Source organism: Narcine bancroftii, chromosome 4 (assembly GCF_036971445.1).
Source record: "Narcine bancroftii isolate sNarBan1 chromosome 4, sNarBan1.hap1, whole genome shotgun sequence".
Lineage (NCBI taxonomy): Eukaryota > Metazoa > Chordata > Chondrichthyes > Torpediniformes > Narcinidae > Narcine > Narcine bancroftii.
Window position 1 is genome coordinate 232,025,992 of NC_091472.1, and position 20,888 is coordinate 232,046,879.

Sequence of the window (20,888 nt, forward strand, 5' to 3'; positions counted from 1 at the left end):
CGATTCCAGAACTTCAGAGCTGTCCTTCAAAATACGTGGCTTCCCCTCTACTGCCATGAATTCAACCCTTACCTGCATCTCCTCTATTTTCTACACATGTGCCTTGGATTCCACTGCTCCAGGATGCAACAAGGACAGGATTTCCCTTGTCTTCATTTACTTGCTTCCATATCCAAAATATTCTGCAATTTCCATCACCTACAACGTGATCCCACTACCAGACTGCTCTTCTCTCCATATTCCACAGGGTCTGTCCCCTCTGGGACTCCCTCGTCTACTCATCTGCTCCCACCATTTGTCCCCTTAGTACCCACCCCTGTGACCACAATAAATGCTACACGTGCTCACACCTTCTCCGTCACTACCATTCAGGGCCCAAACAACACTTGTGAATCTGCAGGGGTCATCTACTGCATACAGTGCCCCTGTTGTGGCCTCCTCTACATCAGAGAGAATGGACGCAGACTGGGAGATCACTCATTGAGTATCTTCGCTCTGTCTGCTGCAATAAAATTGACTTCCCAGTGGACAACCATTTTAATTCCATTCCCCGTTCCTACATCAGCATATCTATTCATGGGCTCGTGCTCTGCCAAAATAAGGCACCTCCTACTTGGAGGAACAACGTCTAATATTCCATCGAGGCACACACACTCCTACCAGGTGAGATTACTGTCAACTTCTCCAGTTTCCACTTCCCCTGATTTTCTATTTCCCTATCTGTCTTACCTCCAGTACCCTGCGTCCTTTCTTCACCATTCAGAGAGCTACCCCACTTCTCCGATCTTTTCTCAGCTTTTTTTTTCTCCTATCCTCCCACCCATGTCCACCTCTTGCCTGTTGGTCTATGCTCCTCCCCCTGCCCCATTTACCCTCCTCTCTTCTGCCCCCACCTTTTTATTCAGGATGCCTGCCTGCTTTTTTGATCATACCTTGATGAAGGGATGAGGCCAGAATCTTGGTTGCTTCCTTTGCTTCCTTTAGATGCTGCATGACCTGCTGAGTTTCTCCAGTACTTTTATGTATTGCAAGATATATATATATCTATATATCTGGATTGTCAGAAAGCTTTTCACATAAGAGAGTAATAAATAAAGTAAGCCATTTGGCCACTCTTACATCTTTTACTTTGGTCCTAATTTCTTGTATCTCTATTCTTTAATTCATCTAATATTCAAAAATCTAACAATTTGTATTTTTTTAAATGAGCTGCTTGTTTTGAACTCAACTGAACATTGCATTATATCTCTGTGCCTATGACAATAAACAATTTAAATATGTGTGGTGATTGAACCTTTACATCTTGGGTAACAAAAGGATTCACTACCAACAAACTGAAGAAGTTTCTTCTCCTCTGACCTTCTGAATTGCCCTCCACTCTTTATTTTGAGACAGTCTCCATTCTGTCCACCACGGTTAAGGGAAATACTATCCCCGCATCATCCCTTACAAGCTTTTTTTCTGTTTCAATTAGATCACTTTCAATTTTTCCCACCTGCTTTGAGGGCGTCAATTATACCAGTGGCAAAGAAGAGCAGAGTGAACTTCCTCAATTATGGTTTTTAAACAACTGTCACGATAATTTCCTGTTGAAAATTTTCACACTTGCCCTCCAAGGTGGCTGTTCAAACAGGAAGGATGGCTACACTAAAATATAAGTTGCAGTGTCACAGCATTGACCTCGTCCTTTTAGCCCATTGTTGCAGTTCAGTTTAGATTGCAGGTAGTCTGCAAAAATGTCTAGGGCTAATGCTGGAAAAATTGTGGAACAGGAATGAGTCGCTCATTCCTGTTCCAAACTTTTTACGCATCCTGTTGTGGAAATTTTTGAAATTTCCCATTATGCAGCAGCTGTGTAAAAGCCATAAATGATTAACACCCAGTAGCACTCGCCCCTCCACCTCCATCTGCAACTGGATTACTTTTTCATTGGAAGACCACAATCAATACAAATCAAAAATAACGTCTCCTCAGTGACAATCGACACAGGCGCACCTGTGTAAAAAGCACCAACATAAAATGGGGGGGGGGGGGGGGGGGTGGTTGTCATTCCAGTCCCGGCTTTTCCCCAGCACTGGAATGCCATCTGTAGAAAAGGGCAATCTGGCATTCTGTGACCAACTTGGGAAAGTATGTGTACCATGTATATTTTTTGGTATGTTTATGGATAAGCATTTAAAACTTGAAAAAAAACATGCAAGTAGGACAGCGGGAAAAATCTTTTTAATAATTGTCTGTCCCGCTCTTCCAGTGGCCAGCAAAAGTAAAAGGCAGAGTCAATCTGGCTGACAGTGGGAATACCTGACTGGCAGGCACTTGGGGATGAACCCATCTTAGATGTTTAAGCATTTCAGATGTCTGAAATGAGCTAGAGATTAAATGAGCTGGTGGTGAAATAGAGATGCATCCTCCATTATACTCACTGTTTTGTTAGGTGGGTGAACCACTGATGTGCTGCTGGGAGGAGAATGCGAGATGATTTAATTCATAAGTACATAATTCATGGTTTTGACAGGACATAAGTGGGGTGGCTGTTGGTCTTTTAAAATAAAGCTTGCTCATTTATGAATAAGATTAAAAAGTACGTATCAAAGGGTACTGATTCTGGAACACTACAGCAGAGTGTGAATGCTCAGTTACTGAATGTATTCATACAGTCACTGACAGACCTTCAGATATTAAGGAAGAGGAGATTAGTGTTAGGGAGTGGCATTGTGATTAAAAACGAGCCCCCACACTGATCCCACCGCTTTGCTCTCAGCTGTCCCCAGGTGGTTCTAGTCACCTGGTGCTGTGAGCAAGCTGGTCTGTGAGTGTGTCCTCAGTTTGAACAGTCTGAGCCCCCAATGTTGTCTTCCATTATCTGTCACCAGCCCCCAATGATAGATAGTGGTGATTATTAAGAGATTACTTAAGGTGGTATGTGAGTGGAAAGAAAAAGGTTTGAAAACCACTGTTTTAATTGTGGATGGTTTCATAACTCCATAGGAAATGGGCCAATAACAATTTTTCTCAAGCAAAATATTTCAGTAACAATTGGGTCTAGAGCAGTGGTTTTCAACCTTCCCTTCCCACTCACATACCACCTAAGTAATCCTTTACTAATCACAGAGCACCTATGGCAGAGAGATTGCTTAAGGTAATAAGTAAGTATAAAAAAAACATTTGAAATCCACTGCCATAGATCAATACTTGCAGTAGGTTTTCTCACGCTTTTTTATAAATTGTGCATGCATGTGTTTTATTCCCACTACAATTTTCCCATGCTCTTCTATTAATTGTTGTGTGTTAATAAAAATAATGTTTGATTGCAAACCCTTGTGTCTAGACACATCTCTCTTGAACCTGTCACTTTCTCAACACAATTATGACCAATGCTGGGACTGACAGTGGACCACCAGGAGAGTCTCCCGACAGCCTGCCACCAGCCCCCAACAATAGATGGTGGTGATGCTAGTGAGCCACACAGCGACGATACCTTTTGGCGCTACTCACCATTATCTCTCTAATTTCAACTTTGCTTACAAGACCGGGGGATTACTTTTGAGCCAATTTTTGGTTTAAAAAAAAAGTGGGTTCAACATGCTGACAAATACGGTATGTTATACATGACACTAGACGCTGACACTGTGGTGTTACACGTCCTGCCTATTTTTCTTCCAAAATGCTGTCTTGCTGTGTAAAAAAGACACACTGACCTGGCATTAATCTGGGTTTGTTCGGTTCAGTTTAAAGGTGGCTTAATGCTGGGTCTTCTTTACAGCAATATTGCAGGATTTCTGTGTAAAAAATCCTTCAATGCTGTGTGGCTAAGCATAATACAAATGCCATCTACAAATTTGTCGATGATTCCATAGTTATTGGTAGGATCAAAGGTGACAATGAGGAAGCGTCCAGGAGTAAGGTAGATAAGCTGGTTTAGTGATGTCACAACAACAACCTTACACTCAACATTAGTAAAACTCAGGACTTCAGGAGGGGAAAATTAGGAGAACACAAGCCAGTCCTTATTTGAGAGGTCAGCAGTGGAATGGGTTAAGAACTTCAACATCATGGGTGTCACCATCTCCGAAAACCTATCCTTGGGCTCCATGTTGATGCAGTCACAATAGTCGCCAGCGGCTATACTTCGTGAGGAGTTTGATATTTGGTATGTCACCAAAGACTTCTGCAAATTTCTGCAGGTGTACTGTGGAGAATATTCTGACAACTTGCATCACTGTCAGATTTCTGAATGGACCATGAACCACAGGCAATACCTCACTTTCTTTTATTTTTGTACTGATTTATATTTTTTAGAATGTAATTTTTCACCTGTGATGCTGCTGCAAAACAACAAATTTCATGGTGTGTTTATGACAATAAGTTCTTGTGCTGTTCACCTCCAAAATGGAGTGTATACTCTGACCTTTCCTTTAATGACATTTCTCCCCTTCCATCTCCCAGAACTTAATCTGGTGAATCTGCATTGTACTTCCTGTATTTTGAGTACACTGTGTTCTTATATGCTGAATTGCTATCTGTGGATCTCGTACTCATAGGATTGGCTGCATATTACTGGAACTGTTGATAAACATCACACAGTCCTCCAGAGCACTTTTGTGTGGTTTAAAGAATCCTGCTTCCTATGAGATGAATTGCATTTGAAATGTTGAATTGGCAAGTTAAGAATTGGTAAGTTAAGAAACATCAATAGATGATATGTGGCTGTGAACATAATAATAACATATTATATGTTATTAATAACATTATTATGTTCAATCACAAATATATAAGGTTATATCTACATTGCATCTTATTCCAATGTATGTGACTTCCCAAGTCCTGTAATAACCTGTGGTTTTTGTTGGTAAGTTAAAGTAACAACTATATTGGTCATAATATAAGTCAAGTATCAGAGTGCAGAACAAGTGTGTAGCTGAAGCAAGTCTTGTGTTCGAAAACACCAGTGGGAGGGATATGGATACATTGGTGGCCAGAGCCAAGGGCAGGAACATGGGAAATTGTGCTGACCACACTGTTGCTTCAGTGGTTGCCACAAGCTGCCTGGTGCCATTATTTGATGAGAAGATCGAGCATTTTCAATCTCTTTTAAAGATGCACTAAATTAAAAATCAAATCACAGTTGTTTTGACAAGCTGAAACTTGTACACTTTTAAAAAATTTAAATTTAGACATACAGCATGTTAACAGGCCCTTTTAACCCATGAGAGCATGCACCCATTACACCTGATTGACCTACACCCCTGGTATATTTTGAAGGGTGGGATGAAACCAGAGCCCCCAGGGAAAACCCATGCAAACATGGGGAGAACGTACAAATTCCTTGCAGACAGCTCAGGATTCAACACCTGGTTCCAATGGCTGGTGCTGAAATAGTATTGCACTAACTGCTGTGTTAATCATGCTGTCTGTGCTTGGGAGTGAAAGGCCTTCGAAAAAGCTTGCTGCACCATTTTGCTAATTTTCAAAGATTCTTGTACAAGAACATCCAGGTTTCTCTGAACACCAAGATTTATTTAAATAAAATCCATGTATTCTTGTGTTTTCTACCCAATAGTATTCTCAAGTAAATCCCTTTACAATGTCTCATATAAAAGGCTGGTTTGGAAAATTAATGCTCATGGAATGAAATGATCCGTCAACAATAAATTGGCCTGGAGATGCTGCATGATGTTTTTTAAAAAATGGTGCTTTTAAAAAACTAGAGGAAAATAAGATGATGTGTCATAAGGATTTTGAGTTGGATTCATGATAGATTAATAATTTTGACATTGGAGTGCTGGATAACATTTGCAAGTAGCACGCCAGGAAATGTGTAAATATTGAGCAGGCATAAGAAATTTAATGGAATTTTAATGCAGAGAAAAATGCAAAATATTGCACTTTTTTAGCTCGAAAAATGAGGGAAGATCAATTGATGCATTTCATACAGACTTGTAAGAACACCATTTTATGGAATATTGAGAATATAAAATGTCCTGGTTAGTCAACAGCCAGAATCTTGCTTGCAATTGTGTAAAAATTCAAGGGGGATTTGAAGGCCCTAGAAAACATGCAGTAAAGGATTATTGCAATCTCAATGGATTGGAAACATTCATGAAAATCTTTCCATTGAGAGCATTTCAGCTACAAGGTTAGTTTGGTGAATCTGGCTTATTCTTGGAACAGTTGAGAGGAAATTTGCTCAAGGTGGACAAGATCATGAGAGGTTTAGCTAGAATAAATAGAGAGAAGCTGTTGGCAGTAGCAGATGGTTCAAGGACTGTTTTGAAGTGATTGGCAAAAGTCCAGGGGACAAACAAGCAAATACTTTTACACGGTAATTATGATAAGGAATGCACTGCCTGAAATTGTGACAGCTGCTGATTCATTTGTCGCTTTCAAAAGGGAATTGGATAAATATTTAAAGGTAGAAAAATCAGCTGACTAAAAGAGAAAAACAAGGGACTGACTGAATTGCTGCGCAAAGTGACGGAACTGATTCAATGGGCTTAATGGCATCCTCCAACTCATAAATCAGAAAAGCCATTCATTTTAATACTAAATTTTACTTAGTCTCCTGCATTATATTGACAACTGATGTAAGTTCACAAAATGCTGATGGAAATCAGCTGTTCATGCATCATCCATGGAAAACAATACACAGTCAATGTTTGGGGCCCTTCATCAGGAATGCCTAAAGTCAAGCAAATGCCCAATTAAGAAGTTGGGGGGGGGGGGGGGCGGGAGCACAGCCTTGTAGCTAAGAGCAATGAGAAAGGCTCGCATGAAACTCACTTTGAAAAGAAGAGGAATGCTTCTAAAGGGGATGCATCTGATAGGAACTTTCAAGTGGACAGCCGAGTGGGAGTAAACAAGGAAGACCTAAATTGATTAGCACATCTCACTTCCTTTATCTTTTAAATTCCTCTTGCAAATATGTTACTCAGAGTTTTTGACTGTAATAATAAGATTCCAACAAAGTCAGTCAAAGTTCAGATTTATAATTCGAATACATGCATGACATCACATACAACCCTGAGATTCCTTTTCCTGCATTCAAGCAGATTATCTACTTGATGATAGTACAAAAAAAAACTGTACTCAAGAAAAGATATGTATATAAGGGGGAGAAATGTAAAAAAGGAAGTGCAAACAAGCTACAACGCAGGAAGTAAATATTCAATAATAGATAATGTGCAAAGTAAGAGCCCGTAAATGAGTCTGAGTTTGTAGTTGAGGAGTGTGATGGTGGAGGGTAACAGCTGTTCCAGGACATGGTAATATAAGTCTTGTGGCACCTAGTAGACCTCCTTTCTGATGGCAGAACAAAGCGTAGACTTGGTGATTGCTGCTGCTCTCCGATGGCAGTGTATCAAGTAGATTTTCCTGATGGCAGGGAGAGTTTTGCCAGCGATTTCTGGGCTATGACCACTATTTTTTGCAGGGCTTTCTGCTCAGAAGCATTGGTGCCCCCATACCAGCCCGTGATGCAACCGTTCAGCACACTTTGCACTACACATCTGTTGAGGCTTGCTGAGATTTTCGAAGTCATGCCAAACTTCCTCTAACTCCTGAGAAAGTAGAGTCGCTAAAGCGCGTTCTTCACAATGACATGCATGTGTTGGGTCCATGAAAGGTCCTATGAAATAGTGACTCCCAGGAATTTAAATTTGCTCACCCTCTCCACCTCTGATCCCCCAATAATCACTAGATTGTACACCTCTGATTTTCCCCTACTGAAATCCACAATCAGCTCCTTGGTTTTGGTTACATTGAGTAGAGGTCATTGTTAGGGTTAGTACACCATTCAGCCAAATTTTCAATCTCCTTTATACTGACTCATCACCCCCTTTTATACAACCCACTCCTGTGTTAACATCTGCAAATCTATGGATGGTGTCATTGTTGTATGGACCCACACAGTCATATCCATGATCCAATTATACATTGGTGTATTGGGGCTTAGGTCTTAGAGTTTGCTAATTAGTTCTGAGGGGGATGATGGTGTTGAATGTCAAACTGTAGTCATTAGTCATTCTGATGTATGCATCTTTGCTGACCAGGGCACTGTGTAGAGTCAGTGAGATGGCATCTGCTGTAGTCCTATTGTTGTGATAGGCTAATTGGAATGGATCCATGTCGCTGATATCCTTCAATGCCAGCCTCTCAAAATACTTCATCATTATGCATGTGAGTGCCACTGGTCAGTAGTTATTTAGGCAGGTTACCACACTTCTTGGGCACAGGTACAATTGAAGCCTTCTTGAAACAGGTGGGTACCAAGCCCTGCCAGAGTGAGACGTTGAAGATATCCATGGCAAGTTGGTCTGCACAGGTTTTTAGTGATCAGCCAGGTACTCTGTCTGGATTGGATGCATTCCTTGGATTCATTCTCTTGAAAGCAGCCTGAACTTTATCATCACATACTGACAGTAAAGGATCATCAGGGGACACAGTGGCTCTTGTTCTGGTGGTCAAATTTGGGTGTAGAAGGCCCTGAATTGTTGCTTATATTAAGCACATCATTTGCTTATCTCGGGTCATCAGGTGAAAGTATCTGAACCTCGTAGCAGTTTCAAGTAAAGAGATGATTTTTTTCCAAAAAATGCTAGCGAAAATTCTTTCCACAATTATTACCATGTAAAGACAGTTTCTGGTTCTTGTGTTGTTTAAGGAAACCAACAATTTGACAAACTGCATGACTTCCATGAACAGTAGCAATTTTAGTGAAAAGTGACCCCCAATGCTTAACCTGTAATAGTTTTATAATTTGGATTTGAATATTTTAAAATTGCTGCTGTTAAATTATTTTCAATAATTAACGTAGGGAGAAAGACTTTTAATGAATGTACTGTATTTGACAGCATATAATACCCCCTTTTTATCACAAAATAGGCTCAAAAATATCCTCCCGGTCTTATACGTGAAGTTGAAATTTAGCTCGCCAGCTACTCACTCAGCTTCAAGAAGCCCATGGAGGTGCTGTGGCTGTCCAGGAAGTGGGCCTGCAGCTTCGCAGACCCTCAGGTGGCCTGTGCTTTAAGGAGCTGCTGCTCACTTCCCCCGATGAGAAGGTGGACCATGATGACCCCTGCCAGCAGCACAATGGCCTTGTTTGTAGTACACACCAATGGTACAATCGATCGTTGCTTTGAGGGGACCACTGGGGCTCGGCGATCAGGCTCCAAACTGAACCATAGCCCCCAAAGCAAATTGAATGAAGCACAAGGGCAGATGGCAGTGAGTGATCAGCTTAGCAGGCTTCACGCTCACTATCACCCAGCCCTGCACTTCATTCAGTTTACTCGGGGGGGGGGGGGGGGGGATGCTCACCGAACAAAGGCTCAGCGTGGAGCTTGATCACCGAGGCCCAGTGCACCTCTCAAAACAAGTAATTGACCGTCTGCTACCCATGACGGTGGGCCCTGCCCATTGCCCTGGTGAGTTGCTACTCTCTCTCCTGCCCTCATGCTCCTGCGGGTCCTAGCGCGCCTATCAATCAATCGACATTTGCATGGGGTGGGGGGGAAGCGGCCTGAGCCTCGACGTGCGGCGGGGCAGGAGGTCGTGTTTCTGCTGTTGGTGGTGTGCAAGGAGGTTTCAGTGTCTCAGCCATGCAAGGCTGGACGGTTTCCATCGAGGTGAATGATGTCACACACACTTGCGTTATCTACAAGGGGCCTTGCAGGAGGATCCCATTTGCCAAATTACCCTTAAATACACAAAAAACAAATTTTTCCTAAAATCTCCCCCTAAAATGGGGAGTTTTATATGCCGTCAAATACGGTAATCTCCAGTCTTCCATTTAGTTTAAAGTCTAAATGCGTTTTGATATTATTGCATTTTCTAGAGACTACTGCCTCCTGTGGTTCTCGTTCATAGAATGCTAACATCTATTTTCAATAAATGGACCATTTTGGCTGTGTATATTTCCTTTAAGTATACATATGCCTCTATACTTTGTACAAGGTCGTTTTCAACGTGCTTTCATTGTTTTTGCTGTTGCGACATGGATTGTCATTTGGATTTTCTTGCTCTCTATGGTATCAGGAGCAGATGAAGTCAGATTATTTTGCCTTCACTACATATTGTAGCAACTGCCAATTAGAGCTGGCAGGAAGCAAAATCTTTATTTGCTTGGAAACTGCTAACCAGAGTGGATGAAGGACATGGATGTTGACCACTTAATGCTCTAGACTTTGGAAGTCACTATAAAAATGGATTGATATCATTTTTTAATTTAACCATTAAGTTCCAGATCAATTAGCTATACATGTGATTAATGGAGATGTATCACATTTTGGTTAGGTTTGAGGATAATTGAATTTATTCTAAAATGGTGCTATTGTTTTCAAAACCATATTAATATCACACAGGAAAAGAAATTGCTTGTCCAGGGACCATAACTAATTTGTTAGATTATCATACAATCAAATATAGTGATTGTTTAAACATTTCCGTGATAAATTTGTCACCAAGATTATATTGCACGATTTCCTGATTTTAAATGTGTACCTAATGTCGGATACAACAGTAACACTTGCTTTATCTACAGCACACTAATTTTCTCACACTGCCTAGTTAGCAAACAATGGGCCAAAAATAGATTTCAAAGTTTTTTTTTTAAAAAAGCTTATTTATAATAATTGTAATGCCTTTAGGTATCTTTTTCACATGTGGTCCTGCCTCTTTCTCAGCTTCTTTCTCTTCTGCCCTCCCACCTGTATCCACCTATTACTTCTTACCTATTAGCATGAGCTCCTCAGTCTTCCCCATCCACTCACTTTTTATTTGGGTGTGTGCATGCCTGAAAAGTTGATTGCCTTTTATGCATGCTGACTGAACTGCTAAACTCTTTCATGTATTACACTTGACCCCAGCCTGTGTGAATTTTTTTTATTTAACATCATTACTATCTGATGGTTCCTAACTAACCATTTGGTGGGGAGCTACCTCAACTTTCCCATAGATGTTCATATTTTAAGTACAAATACGTAAAACAAACTGACGTTGGGTTTTAAGTCATTGGGAATTCCCTATTTTGCAAGGCCATCAGGAAAGACATACATGTGCCACAAGACTCATATCACCAAGTTTAGAACAGATGCAACCCCCTCTACTATCAGACTCCTAAACAATCTCAATCAGAGACTCATTTAAGGACTTTTACTTTGCACATTATTTATTACTGAATTTTTTGCGCACATTCTGTTTAAATTTGTTTCTTTGTTTACATTACTCTCTTTTGTATACATATCTTTTCTTGAGTACAATTTTTTTGCACCATCAATAAGTAAAAATTCTGCCTGGCCTATAGGAAAAAAGAATCTCAGGATTGTATATATTGTATTCTGACAATAAATCTGAACTTAGACTATTTTGTCCAGCATCAAATGTTGCTCACTATAGTATACCACGTTTATATTTGTTTTCCCTCCATATACACACAAGCCATCGGTATATAAAGTCATCTCGTTTTTTGCACTATTTGCAGAAAACCTATGAATAACTCCAAGAACATTCTATAGCATTATATCCTTTTTAATTTAATTTTTCTGGATATCACTGGCAAATTCACTACTTGCCCTTGATAAACAAATAGTTCGCCATTTTCTTGAATCATTACAGTCTTCCTGATAAAGGTGTTAGCATAATGCTGTTAGATTTCAATTTTCAGGACTAAACCCAGTAACAATGAAAGAATGCCCATATGTTTCCAAGTCAGAATAGTGTACTAATTGGAAAGGAACATGCAAGTGGCATATAAGTCAACCTTTAGATAAGACGAGCCTCCATTTTAAAGAAAATATTTTTAGTGTGTGTAACAAAACTCCTTTACACAAGGTATATTAATAATAACATATATGTATGTCATAGCAACTGAAAATTAGAAGCATAACCATAATTACATTAGCTCTTTTCGTTCAGGACATCAATTTCTATAATTATAATAATTAAACAATTATAACTTGTATTATAAATATTTAATGCAAAAATTATACAAATAATACACATAAAATTCCCTTGCATAACATATTTAATACTTTTCTGATTTGATCATTTTGCTCTGTGATATCCATAATCTGTCATTTAAACCCACCCCCCTTATTAGTCTTCATAATGAAAATGAAAAAAAATATTCCCCCTACTAATCTGACCCTCCCTCTGAACAAGGCTATCTGTATATATTGTAAATATGAATCAAATAACGGCCTCCACACACCAGGCAGGGTGTGCAAGCATCCACACCACTTAAATCCTCATATTATAACAATAATCCATGAATGGACCCCACATCTTATCAAATTCAGACTTTATATCTTTAGTATTATACTAATTTTTTTCCCCAAACAATTAAGATGATGCGCCCCTATTATCAGCCTAATTTTCATGGTTTTATCATATATCGGACGTATAAGATGCCCCCCCCCCCCGCCCACACCACCACCAATTTTCTGCTGGAGACTAGTGTCCAGGCCTCTCAGCAACAACCCAAGCTTTGTTACTACACCCCAATCACCAAGTAACAAATCTGTAAATCAAGCAAGCAAGTAAAAAAAAAAGTTAAAAAAAAAACATTTGCTTCTGTCCAGGAAGATGCCAAACATTGCTGGGTCCAAGTCTTCAGCATCGGCTGCAGCTGGAGTCAGCGATGGCGACTCCAGTCTCACATAGGGTGTGGTGCCATCCGCATCGAAGAAGTCACCTCTCTACCCAAGTTTGCTCAGTGCAGGAAACATGGCTACATGTCACCTTGGGAGGCAATGTCTGGGTGGATTATGGCGGTGGTGGGGAGGTGTCGTGGAGTGGCAGTGCCGGCAGTGGGGAGGAACTTCAAGGGTCGTCTTATTCGCTAAATCTACGTTGAGCAGTTTTTAAAATTGAATTTAAGGTCTCAATTTTGTATCTGGCGTATAAGACAATCCTGATTTTTGAGTGCTTTTTGAGGGTTTCAAGAGTTGACTTATATGCCAAAATATATGATAGTTATGTTTCCAAACATCAACTACCATTGTCCTTTATGATCAAATTTGCTCATTTTGGGAATTGTTTTGGATTAATTGCAGTGTATTTTGTAAATACCATGAAGGCAGCTATAGAATGCGAGTGACAGAGGGAATGAACATGTTATATAGGATGCAGGCCAAATGAGCTGCTTTGTCCTGAATGGAGTTGATTATCTTGAGTTGTGGAGCAGATCCCATCACAATCTCAACTTCTGCCTTGTAGATAGCAGAAAGGCAAATCACTTGCTTTTGATTTTGTTTGTAACCACAGTCTTCACATAGCTGATCTAGTTGAGTTTCTTGTCACTGGTTACTCCTGAATGTTGAGAATTAAGGATGGGTGGTTACACTCTCTTTATAGATGCCCCCTCCATAAATCTTCGTCCGCGAAGCCAAGCCAAAGAAAAGATAGATGCAGTGAGTGGATGCTTGACTCTTGTGTGACTTGTTACTTGTTACGAATCACCTGTACCAAAAATGTTCAGATCTTCTTGCATGCAGGTACTGACTGATTTATTTCTGAGGGATTGGGAATGGAATAATCACTGATCTCTTTCAGATCTTATGATGGAACGAAGATCATTGATAAACTATTTGAAGATCACTGGATGTGAGCACTTGGCTGAGGAACATTGTTCCTTTGACTGAGATATGACTTTGAAGTTTGGAATACTTTTCCCTTTAAGCTCATTTGCCTTCAATTCTACACTGGCTTTCTGATGCTGTTTTTGGTCAAATTCTGCCCTGTTGTTTTTTTCAGAATTCAGATCTTGAATCCTTGCAAAGATCAAGGCTGTGATGGACCAAATGGTCCAAGCAAAACCCAAACTTGGTATCAGTGACCATGTTATTGGTGAAGAAAATCGCCACTTGATAGCACTGTTGACAGCTCTTCTCATCATTTCGCAGATGATCGCAAACAATTAATTATGTTGTAATTAGTTAGATTTGATTTATCTGTTTCATGAACAGGACATACTAAAGCATTTTTTCACATTTATTTTGTATTTTCCAGTTTTATGCCTGTACAAGAACATTTTGCCTATAAATGTCGCTAGTTCTGGAATGAAAATTTTCATTATTATTCCTTCTTTGGCTTGGCTTCGCGGATGAAGATTTATGGAGGGGTAATGTCCACGTCAGCTGCAGGCTCGTTTGTGGCTGACAAGTCCGATGCGGGACAGGCAGACACGGTTGCAGCGGTTGCAAGGGAAAATTGGTTGGTTGGGGTTGGGTGTTGGGTTTTTCCTCTTTTGTCAGTGAGGTGGGCTCTGCGGTCTTCTTCAAAGGAGGTTGTTGCCCGCTGAACTGTAAGGCGCCAAGATGCACGGTTTGAGGTGATATCAGCCAACTGGCGGTGGTCAATGTGGCAGGCACCAAGAGATGTCTTTAGGCAGTCCTTGTACCTCTTCTTTGGTGCACCTCTGTCTCAGTGGCCAGTGGAGAGCTCGCCATATAACACGATCTTGGGAAGGCGATGGTCCTCCATTCTGGAGACGTGACCTACCCAGCGCAGTTGGATCTTCAGCAGCGTGGATTCGATGCTGTCGGCCTCTGCCATCTCGAGTACTTCGATGTTGGTGATGAAGTCGCTCCAATGAATGTTGAGGATGGAGCGGAGACAACGCCGGTGGAAGCGTTCTAGGAACCGTAGGTGATGCCGGTAGAGGACCCATGATTCGGAGCCGAACAGGAGTGTGGGTATGACAACGGCTCTGTATACGCTAATCTTTGTGAGGTTTTTCAGTTGGTTGTTTTTCCAGACTCTTTTGTGTAGTCTTCCAAAGGCGCTATTTGCCTTGGCGAGTCTGTTGTCTATCTCGTTGTCGATCCTTGCATCCGATAAAATGGTGCAGCCGAGATAGGTAAACTGGTTGACCGTTTTGAGTTTTGTGTGCCCGATGGAGATGTGGGGGGGCTGGTAGTCATGGTGGGGAGCTGGCTGATGGAGGACCTCAATTTTCTTCAGGCTGACTTCCAGGCCAAACATTTTGGCAGTTTCCGCAAAACAGGACGTCAAGCGCTGAAGAGCTGGCTCTGAATGGGTAACTAAAGCGGCATTGTCTGCAAAGAGTAGTTCACGGACAAGTTACTCTTGTGTCTTGGTGTGAGTTTGCAGGCGCCTCAGATTGAAGAGACTGCCATCCGTGCGGTACCGGATGTAAACAGCGTCTTCATTGTTGAGGTCTTTCATGGCTTGTTTCAGCATTAAGCTGAAGAAGATTGAAAAGAGGGTTGGTGCGAGAACGCAGCCTTGCTTATTATACCTGGTTTATCATCAGTTGCACAGCTTTTGCAGTATCTAGTAATCTTGATCTTGTCTTAATATTATGTGGATTGAATCAAGTTGGAGGAAGATGGGATTCAGTAACAAAAGGATCTTGAGAGGATGGTAAGTTGGATTATTCCATTAATGAGCTGAACAGGCTTCAACTTATTCTTCAGCGCTCATGTTTTTGGACCATCGTCATTGGGGATAAGGATGCTCTTCGAGTCTTTCACTCTCTTTAACTGTTTAACTGTCTACCATTTACCACTAGATGCAACAAAAATGTTTGCTGTGCATTAATTAGATTTCATGATTGTGGGAGCGCTTGGTGCTCTCTATTGGCTTGCAATGGATGAGCATATGCCTGGAAATTCCACTGCATATTGGTTCAGCAGCCTTGTTGGTTACAGTTTCAGCACATCAAAATTCACTTATCAACATTTGATCATTATTGGACATTGCATATTTTTGTCTATGAAAATGCCTTTTTTTCTGCTCTCAAGGCTGGTTTGGGAGGGTGGCTGTGGTTCTGGTCAGGCTAGTTAAGGTGTGGCATTTTTGGCATTGGTGGGTAGTCTCAGATTGGAACATTGGGTGGGTTGGGATTGTACTTTGGGGTAGAGACTGACTAGCCACATTAGAAGAGAAGGTATTGGTAAAGTTGGCCTCAGAATGGTGGATAATGAAGATGAGGTTGGAATTGGCAGTGGTGGTGACAACATGGTGATCAGGACTTTGGTGTGCTCTTTAGAACTGGAAGAGTCTTGGTGTTTTCCACTTGGCTCATATTTTCCAGTTCACTCTCCAGTCAAATCAAGTTTATTGTCATCAGTGTGCACAAGTGCAACCCGATGAAGTACCATTCTCTGGTTCTTGGTGCAAAATGGAGCAGACACACAACCAGACATAACACACATACTGACAAACAATACATATGCAGAGCAGGTATTCATATATCTTCTTTCTTCTTTGGCTTGGCTTCGCGGACGAAGATTTATGGAGGGGGTAAAAAAGTCCACGTCAGCTGCAGGCTCGTTTGTGGCTGACCAGTCCGATGCGGGACAGGCAGACACGATTGCAGCGGTTGCAAGGGAAAATTGGTTGGTTGGGGTTGGGTGTTGGGTTTTTCCTCCTTTGCCTTTTGTCAGTGAGGTGGGCTCTGCGGTCTTCTTCAAAGGAGGCTGCTGCCCGCCAAACTGTGAGGCGCCAAGATGCACGGTTTGAGGCGTTATCAGCCCACTGGCGGTGGTCAATGTGGCAGGCACCAAGAGATTTCTTTAGGCAGTCCTTGTACCTTTTCTTTGGTGCACCTCTGTCACGGTGGCCAGTGGAGAGCTCGCCATATAATACGATCTTGGGAAGGCGATGGTCCTCCATTCTGGAGACGTGACCCATCCAGCGCAGCTGGATCTTCAGCAGCGTGGACTCGATGCTGTCGACCTCTGCCATCTCGAGTACCTCGACGTTAGGGGTGTGAGCGCTCCAATGGATGTTTAGGATGGAGCGGAGACAACGCTGGTGGAAGCGTTCTAGGAGCCGTAGGTGGTGCCGGTAGAGGACCCATGATTCGGAGCCGAACAGGAGTGTGGGTATGACAACGGCTCTGTATACGCTTATCTTTGTGAGGTTTTTCAGTTGGTTGTTTTTCCAGACTCTTTTGTGTAGTCTTCCAAAGGCGCTATTTGCCTTGGCGAGTCTGTTGTCTATCTCATTGTCGATCCTTGCATCTGATGAAATGGTGCAGCCGAGATAGGTAAACTGGTTGACCGTTTTGAGTTTTGTGTGCATATATACAAATAAATGAATAGATATTGTTTTGTGAATATGAGAGTCCTGACGCTTAGTGTGAACAGTTCCCTTGGTCGTTCAGCATTCTCACTGCTCGTGGAAAAAAGCTGTTCCTCAGCCTGATGGTGCTGGCTCTGATCCTCCTATTTCCCAACAGGAACAGCTGAAATATGCTGTGTGTGGAGTGGAAGAGCCCTTCAATCATTTTGTGTGCCTTCTGCAGACAACGATCCCTGTAGATCACATTGATGGGAGAGAAGGAGACTCCAGTGATCCTCTCTGCCACTCTTATGGTCCTGTCGATTGACCTTCAATCCATTTCTCTGCAGCAATGATACCACACTATGATATAGACGGCCAGGATGCTCTTGATAGGGCTCCTGTTGAAACAACATGATGGTGGCTGGTAGCCTTGCCTGGTGTTGTCTTCTCAGGAAGTGCAGTCACTGTTGCGCCTTCCCAGCAAATGAGTAAATGTTGTGTATTCATAATTGGTCATTAGTTAAATGGACTTCAAAGAACTTGGTGCTCTCTTCTCTCTCTACTGCAGAGCATGGTCGTTCCTAGTCCTCCTGAAACCCTCAATCATTTCCTTCGTCTTGTCCATGTTGAGACTCCAGTTGTTACTCTAGTACCATATCACGATATTTTTCCACCTCTTCTCTGTAGTGCAACTCATCATTGTTGCTGATGAGGCCAACAATGGAGATGGACCAGTCAATGCAGTTGAGGGTGAGTAGCTCGAACAGGAGCTGGCTGAGCATACAGCCATGAGGTGCACCAGTGCTCTGCACGACAATGCTCACTGTTCTGCTGCTGATCCGGACAAATTGTGTTTTTTTTCCTGTTAGGAAGTCCATAATCCAGTTACAGAGATGTAGCAGAATTTAAATCAAGTTCTGCTAGGAATGCCCAGCAGCAGACACTCTAGCAACATGGTCCAAATTCCCCACAACACTCCAAAAGTAACATTGAATGCAGAATGACATCATCATCTCTTGTCACTGACATGGAAGTCAAATCAGGAAATGCCTGATTGAATTCTATGATTGGTTTTATTTAAAGCAGAAATGACCGCAAATTCAATTTGCTCTGGAGCAAATCAATTTTCAATTGTGCAGTACAGTAAAATCCAACACTGATCAAATTTCTTAGCAATTGTCTTTAAGGGTTCACTGATTAAATTTTGAGTAAGTTTTCCTTCTCTCAGTTACAGTTGTGTACTTGAGACTGTGATAGTACAGATTCTATAATCAATGTGCATATTGTAATATAGGATGATTATGATTGGCTGAGAGCGTAGCCACGCTTACTGGCAGGTCTTAAAGGGTTGCTCCTAGCCAGACCAGATCATTCTGGACTGGTCGACCTAAATGTGATACGCTCCAGTCTTCTAGTTAATAAAAGCCTTGGTTTGGATCAACAAGCCTTTGATTCTTTCGACGTGCTCTGCAGAGACCAAATGGCTTTATATTTTTATATAGAAGCTTGGATTGAGCCATTCAATTAGGCAGTTTCATTGTGCATGTAGCGAGAGGCTGACAGATTTATCCAAAGCAGAAAAATACCCAGCTCTTGCTTAGTGATCTAGTTGGTCCTGAACACAAAATCAATTTTTGTGTTCTTTTGAAATCCTGTGCTTTGAGTTGAGATCCAGTCTAGACTGATGAGATGAAAATACAATGTATCAGCTAAATTACTTTATACAACTATAACTAATTTTGGAAGGAACAATGCAAGTCTTGAATCACTGTTCCACTGACACATCTATTTAAGAGACAGTGAATTAGAAGATGGAAAGGCCAGAAATAGTAGCAAAAATTGTGCAATATGAATCTTTCTGTACTGAAGTGGGGAAAATGCAACTTTTTTCTTGGTGCTACTATACCAAATACAATTAAGCAGTAATATATGATATACTGTTCTGTCTAAGTTATTGCAAAGGTAGTCAAAGATTTGTGCTCAATTTGGAGGATTTTTTGTCCTTGTGGCAATCTACATTGATGTTTTCTGTTAACATTGTATTATATTGTTGCACCTTTTGAATGTTCGTTAAACTTGTAAAAACTGAACATGGACAGAAGGATTTTTTTCCAACAGATTTGCCAATGTCTTATAATTAGAGAGGATATTGTTGATGATTCATGTTTCCTTCATAGAGAAATAGTTTTAAAAAAAAATTCAGCTTGCTGAAGTTTGGTGGGGGGGATCAGAGAGAAACAAGAGTATCCCTTTGGGGAGGCAGAGGAAGATCTTTTACTGACTCCCATATAATTGACCAGAAAATCAATTCTTAGCATCTGCAGCATTGGAGGTCAAAAGTTTAAAAGCTGCTTGTCATTTAGCAACAAAGGGTTGTTTTTGTTTTAATATGTTCCAAAATTTGACATTTTGTTTGGCATAAAGTTCTTGAATAGTAATTTGGGTGAATAAATGTTAATGGAAGATATAATTATTTTAAGTAATTTTCTAGCTGCTGGCTTTGCATGTTGGGGAGAAAAACAAGGGAAGTGGAATGGAAAAATGGTGTCCTCAAAAATTTATTAAGCAGGTTTTTTAAAATCTACTACCGTACATTTCGGCGTATAAGTCAAGTCGTGAAACCCAAAAAAAATATCAAAAAAAAGGTGGGGTCGATTTATACGCTGAATATACTTTTGAGACCATAAATTCACCAAAAAAGAAGCAGATTGACGTTGTGACAGAGTATATAGATATGTTTTTGGGAGATAAATTGGGAAAGGTTTGTTAGAGTAGGTTACATACAAACATTTTAAAACAGATCTTATTTAAAATACTGGAGCTCTGCCCCATGCTAGACATATCGGGGCATCAGAGCTTTTGCAAGAACTTGGAAGAGTGCTCAAATGACTTCACTAATGGATTGTTGTTTACAAAAGGCAATAGATGAAAGATCTTGCTGGAGCCGCAGATTGTGTGGAAGAGAATTTGGTTGTTCTAAGAGGGTCATGTGGTTTTGCAAACAGAGAGAGTCAAACAGGCTTCCTCTCAGAGAGGGATCACACACACACACACACACACACACACACACACACACACACACACACACACACACACACACACACACACACACACACACACAGTGTCACAGCCAGCAGAAGTAGCTGGGACTGGAACAAGACAAACTGGCAAGCTTATGGAAAGCCCATTTGAAAGGCAGCCTGGTCAAAGCCCTTGTGGTTCATGCAAGAGGTGAGGACTGGCTGTCTAATATTTCACTTGGAATAAGAGAAACAAAAAGGAACTCTGTGGTGACCTGAAAGAAAGAGGTTATCATCTGGAGAACCATGACGGGGCATGTTTCATCAGCAAGACACTGAGGTGACTGATGGAATTACATCAGTTGTGGATGTCCTGGAACAACATATCTCTCTCTGCAAACCAACAAGAATCTTCCTTAGCAGTAACCATTTACCTTTCAAGCACCAAAGTCTGGTGAACTTTATAAATGTTAAATTCTGTGCACAGTATAAGAATTGCCTGCAACCAGTGAACTTGGAGGAATGAGAATTGAGATTGGACTGTGAATCAAATAAATTTTCTGAACTTGCACACACATTACATACACATGTGCTTAGAATTAGAATGGGTTTAAGTTAGGTTAGTTAAGTCAATAGTGATAAGTATGATTCTGTTTTCATATTTAAAGATAATTAAAAGCAACTTTTGTTTAAGTAGCCATTTATCTTGGTGAATATCTATTGCTGCTGGGTTTTGGGGTCCTCTGGGCTCATAATAACGTCAATTTGGCATATAAGTCAATGCTGGACTATATTCCAATGTTTCATAAAGTGGCTTAAACTTTCATTTTGAAGTGC

General features: G+C 41.0%; 1 protein-coding gene across 9 annotated transcripts in view; it reads left to right on the plus strand.

The window, feature by feature from the left end:
- The window catches only part of hdac4 (histone deacetylase 4), a 481,405-nt gene that overhangs the window by 88,085 nt on the left and 372,432 nt on the right, over positions 1-20,888 (plus strand). Inside the window, exon 1 of one of the 9 annotated variants that reach the window (XM_069934294.1) lies at positions 4,590-4,674. The exons of the other annotated variants lie outside the window; for them this stretch is intronic. The gene's annotated coding sequence lies outside the window, so the exon portion shown is untranslated. Of the gene's footprint in view, positions 1-4,589; positions 4,675-20,888 lie in introns of those variants that run through there. 9 annotated transcript variants of the gene reach the window in all.